Source organism: Colobus angolensis, unplaced genomic scaffold (genome assembly GCF_000951035.1).
Source record: "Colobus angolensis palliatus isolate OR3802 unplaced genomic scaffold, Cang.pa_1.0 Scaffold217, whole genome shotgun sequence".
NCBI classification, from domain to species: Eukaryota; Metazoa; Chordata; class Mammalia; order Primates; family Cercopithecidae; genus Colobus; species Colobus angolensis.
In genome coordinates, this window is record NW_012115344.1 from 5,281,426 (window position 1) to 5,287,319 (window position 5,894).

Genomic DNA, 5,894 nt, shown 5'->3' on the forward strand with positions numbered 1-5,894 from the left:
TTGTATACTGGATTTTCTCTTTTTTTCCCATCCTATTTCAGTTTGGGGGATTTCTAGAGACATTTTTTCATGGTCATGGGTTCTTCTTCACTCGGCTGCATCACTGAAGGCATTTTTAATCTGTTACTGTGTGTTTCGTTTCTAATATTCCTATTTGAGCTCTCCTCATCGTCGCCATCTCTCTGCCGAAGTCACCAATCGGGTCTTGCATGTTGTTCCCTTTTTCAATTAGAGCCAATGTGTAGGTACATCTTTTCTTGGTAAGTTAGGGCACAACATGTCTCTTCTCTGTAGCTGCCTCTTGTTAGGCTTGCGGCCAGTTGGTGTCATGTGACATCAGCACTCTCATAGGCTCAAGAAAAGTCATGAATTTGCAGTTTGTCTAGGTTTTTTCATTGTAAAGTTGGTAGTGATACTCTCTAACCCTCTGCATGCCTAAGTGGAAGCAAGACTCATGTATGCAGCATTTAGACTTTGACCTTTTCAACAAAAAAACAAACATATTAAGCCAGCTAGCACTACCAGCCATGGTTTACCTTCTCCAATTTTGCCATCTTTGTCTTCATAGCAATGTTGGTATAACCATTTACATATTGGATTACATATAGTTTTATTATCTGATAAAATAATAGCAAAAATAGGAAAATAATTTTGTTGTCCCAGAAATAATAAATAAGAATTTTCCCATGAGCATAATGTAATTGAGTTAAAGGTGAACAACATTAAAGTATGCTGAAACTAGTAACCCTTTGGCTTCAATCATTCTCACTGGGTCGAATCAAACAAAGTGTAGGTTGAATCATGAGGCAGCAAATACAATTAAAGAATCTGTGTAAAATGCACGTTAAAGTTGGTGGCTAAAATTTGATTTGTATTTTAGGATGTTTGATCTTGTCTGAGTTCTCTGAAAACAGAACCTTTCATATATAAACCTACTGCTCATCTTCTATACAAACAACATTTGCACTCATTTCTATAAGGAATAGTGTGATCATAATGGATAGAATTTTACTGAAAAGGCTATCAGACTCATCATAAATTGTTTTCTTCATCCCAGAAATAGTGTTGTGTTCATGTAGACTCAATCATAGATATAATGGTACTGTGTATGCCTGTATGTTGTGTGTGTGTGTATGCATATACATGACTAATTAATAAAAATAGATCTTTCAAGTTAACCAAATAGAGTTATCATACAATTATACAGAAATTAATGATCCTATTAGAATTCCAGCTAAGATCTCAGTTATCTGCCTCCTCCCTCCTGCTGCGTCTTTGTCTATTAACCCTTCAATATAATGTGATATAGGAGCCACATACGATTTCTCTTTCCTTCCTTCTGTCTTTTCTTCCCTCCTGCTCTCTCCTCTTCTCTCTTCCTTCTCTTTCCTTTGTTTTCTCTTTCTTCTGTTTATCCCTTTTAGTCCTTTCTTCCTTCTTTGCTTCATTTCATTCATTTTTTCCTGCCCCCTATCAATTTTTATTTCTGTTTCTAAAAAACAAACCCTGGTTTTCCCTGGAGAACTACTTTTCTTTCATTCTCAGTAAATGTCATAGGAAAAGGCAGTACCCCTTGGCCCAATTTTAGGGATAGGCTAAGATTAACCAAATCTTTGCTTAGCCTCCTTTGCAGCTAGTTATGGGTTGAGCACATGATTGAATTCAGCCAAATATATCCATCCAGTATTAATTCTGAGATTTTTTCCTGAACTTGTCAGGAACAAAAATGGTTCCCTATACAGAAATCATTAGCAATGGAAAATAAACTGTCAAAGTGCTAAAGGCCACAAAAGATATAGATAAAGCCTCAGAATAAAGCCAACTGAGAGTACTGAAAAGACAAAGAAAACAGGATAAAATAACATGAGTTTTACTTTAGTCTTTCCTCAGGACATTTCAGTCATCTGAGATGCAGTCCCCTTTATTGCTTCATCCATTGTGAGTAGTTACACTTTCTACCTTTTTAACAGAATAACTTAGTATGAAATAAGATATTCTAAACAGCTTCATTCTCATAGAAACCATTTACTCTTCTAGACAACAGGAAGGCTGGATATATGGAGTCGAACCATCTGATTTAGTGGTTCTATTTTAGCACATCAACAAAGGACTGGTAAAGTTAGGAATAAGGTTATAAAGATAAGGAAAAATTCGCTTTTTATATTATCTGTTTTTCTTTCATTCTTTCACTACATAACTCTGATGTCAATTGTAATCTGACTATAAACTTCAAAGTAAGGAGTGACACACTTTATTTCCTTTTAAATACTTTAGGACCTCTAGTGAAATGCCTTTTCAAACTATAGCCCATCATTTAAAAACCTATTTACTCACTCGCTATTCTCTAAACAAACCTTTAAGTACTCTACTAAATTAGGTTCACCTGGAAGTCATATGTTACTTCTCTATCTAAAAGTAAGTAGATGGAATACTCACCTACAATATAAGTATCAAAATGATCCAAAAGGTCTATTCAAAGGACACTCCAGTAGCATTGAATAGCTTTACTTTCTTAGAGTTCATAAAGTAAGATATATTAACTTAATGTCATTAAAAATGCAAATTTATCTTTCAATTACAATTGATATTTTAGAGTTTACTGTGGGTGGCAGCTGTAGAGACAATTAAAGAATTCTATTTAAAGCTACTTCAAGCAAATAACAGCTATACCAGATTTCCCCATCGAATGAAATTTCTTTTAAAGATAGAAAGGATCAGCAGTCATTTTTTATCTAAATCAAGAGCAGGTTTATTTACCTATTATATGCCACTTCCACTAATAACATAAGGAATGTATACATAGATTATGAAATGAAAGATATAAATGTACAACATTGGCAGCATGTGTGATGATTACCCACAAGAATTAATCAGCATTTCTCATGCCATACACAATGCAGTTGGAATAGAAACAGCAAATCTGTTCAAGGAATGCAAACAAGCTGCATAAAAGGCTAAACAAGTAAAAGTATATCATCAACTATGACTCAAATTACATCTTTAAATTGTGTGCCAGCTTCCTTTAAATTAGCTATTTAAGAACTTGGTCCACGATAGACTTCATAAACTGGGAAGTATTATATGTTCTCAGGTTCACAATTTTGTTATAATGTCAGTGTGAGAATTGCATTTAATAGTTCTGCTTATAAATTAACCCTTACTTATACAAGTGATATATTGCTGTGGATATTTATGTATTTGTTAGTTATTGGGATCTGTTGATAAGCCTCAGAAGTTCTGTAGTCATCCATGGTGACAATGTGGCCCAAGCTCCTAAAGAAAGTGTAGATTGTAGTTTTATTCCTAAGTTATTTTACAACTCAAATATTTTCATTCTTGATATTTTTGTAACATTCTTAACATTTTCTACCAAGTTGCGAAATCAACCATTTCAGTTTTTGTTGTAGTCATTGCTTCTCTTCTTGTTCCGGATATATTGGGGTCCTTGGGATTTTAAGGGCTGCAGCAATTACTATTCAGTTCTTTGGGATTTGGAGCTAGTCACTATTTAGTCCTCAGAACTCAAGTGGTAAGGATTCAACTGACATCTTGTGCTATGTAAAGATTCTGTCTGATAGCAGGTTTTAAAATGAAACTTAAGTCTAAGAAAATTCTGATGTGAAATACTTTCTCTTCCCATGTAAAATATAAAGAAATGATTATGTACTAACCATTTCCCCGGGAATGCATTTTGGCTATTAGTGAAAATGTTTATGATAAACTCTGTAAAGTCTAGAAGGTAAAAGAACAAGAATAGTAATTAGTGAAAACACTGCATTCGAATATTTCAGTAGTCATGAACCAACTTCTTCCCTTGTAAAGGAAAGTTTAGGCGAAACTGAAAATCATATTATGCCTTTATTGTGATTGGGAGTACACCCAAATTCATCTCAATTCTCAATTTGTAGTTTTTAACATCTACCCACTTTTCTGTTCAAACATTTCAGTGCCAGAGATGTTAAAACAGCAATAGTAATCTCATCTCCTTTAATGCAATTGCCAACAAAGAATATTAGGACAGGTAGATTGTGTTACACAAATTTTAGTAGAATTATGCTTAATTTTTTAAACACACAAATTACACTCAGCATCAAACTTTTAACTTATGTATTTATATATGCGTTGAGAAAAATATTGTCATGTACAGTGTAATTATTGCATCAGAATGTTGTGTATGGATAAACATAAATAAACAACTACATGCTTTTACATGCAGTGGAAAAGGGATAAATTGAGGGGGATGAATAGATAACCACCTGTGGATTAGAGTAACTAATAGTTAAAGGAATATGGGTTACCAGGAAAAGGAGGAACTGAAATAATTCACTTGCAGAACTTATCCTTGAGTTTCCAGTTATTCTCTACTTTGTTCAGTAGGGGAGATGGGCAGCAGCCACGTGATGATTATAGGGAAGGTGAAGGTACAATTGTTGTAGGTGAGCCCCGGGTCTGACGTTGACTTGCTCCCTTGTATGTATCCACAATCACTTATTTCATAATCTCATCCAGGCTCATTATTTTTAAATACCATCTGTATCTCCAGTTTATAAATGTACCTTTAACTCTAAGTCCATATATTCAGTTGTATACTTGGTATCTTCATTTGAGTGTGTTAGAAGCAGCTTAAATTGTGTATGGCCATAAACAAAATTTAGTCTTCCCCATCTCAGTAGATGGTAGCTGCATTTTTATAGGTGTCCGTGTCAAAAACCTGAAGTCATTATCGATTATTCTCTTCTTTACATACTTAAATCCTGATTTGTCTACAAATCCTGTTGCCTTTATTTCAAATTATATGCTGAACTCAACCTCTTTTTGATTTCTACAACTTCCACTGCTAACACCCTATTTTCACTATCTTCTTTCACTTGGATTACAGAATTAACTTCCCCAAACTGGTCTCCCTCGTTTCCCCTTGACCTTCGATAGCCTATTCTTAACACAGTAGCCAAGGTTGTCCTTTCATAATATACATCAGATTATGTCTTCTTCTACTCAAACCCTCCAAAGATTTCCTTTCTCACACTGAGTATAAGTCAAAGTGTTTAACATGGCACTACGCAATCTTGTCTCTTTTTTAACCATATTTTTTGCTGTTCTCTTACTCACTGCACTTCAGACACAATGGGTTCCTTCCGGACCCTGAAAATTCCAGACCCATTCTTGTCACGAGGTCTTCATATTTGTTAATTCCCTTTGCCAGGTAGGCTATTTCTAAGGTATCCATGTGGCTTACTTCCGTGCTTCTTTTGTGTCTTATTTCCAATGTCATCTTCTCAGCTAGGTTTTTCTTAACTATTCCTTTAAAATTCCAATCATCTTCCTTACCTTCTCAGCTTACAGGTATTCCTAATCAACCTCATGTCCCCTCCTAAACTTCATTCATAACACATATTACTATGTGACATTTGTATGTATATATATTTTTATATACGCATATATGCATTTATATGTGTGCATGTATATTTACTTACTACTTAATAACATCTTTTCTTCCACTAGAAAGGAAACTATGAGTTGCCTAGATAAATGGAGAGAACATGGTAAATATTTATTGAATGAAATAATTCATCAATAATTGCTATGAAGAGGTATAAGGTACTTCGAGAGCCTATAATAGATAAGTTTTGGCCTAGCACGGTGGCTCACGCCTGTAATCCCAGCACTTTGGAAGGCCGACATGGGCGGATTATGAGGTCAAGAGATTGAGACCATCCTGGCTAACACAGTGAAACTCTGTGTCTACTAAAAATACAAAAATAAAAAAAAAAAAAGTTAGCCAGGCATGGTGACTGGCACCTGTAGTCCCAGCTACTCCGGAGACTGAGGCAGGAGAATGGTGTGAACCCGGAAGGCGGAGCTTGCAGTGAGCAGAGATCATGCCACTGCACTCC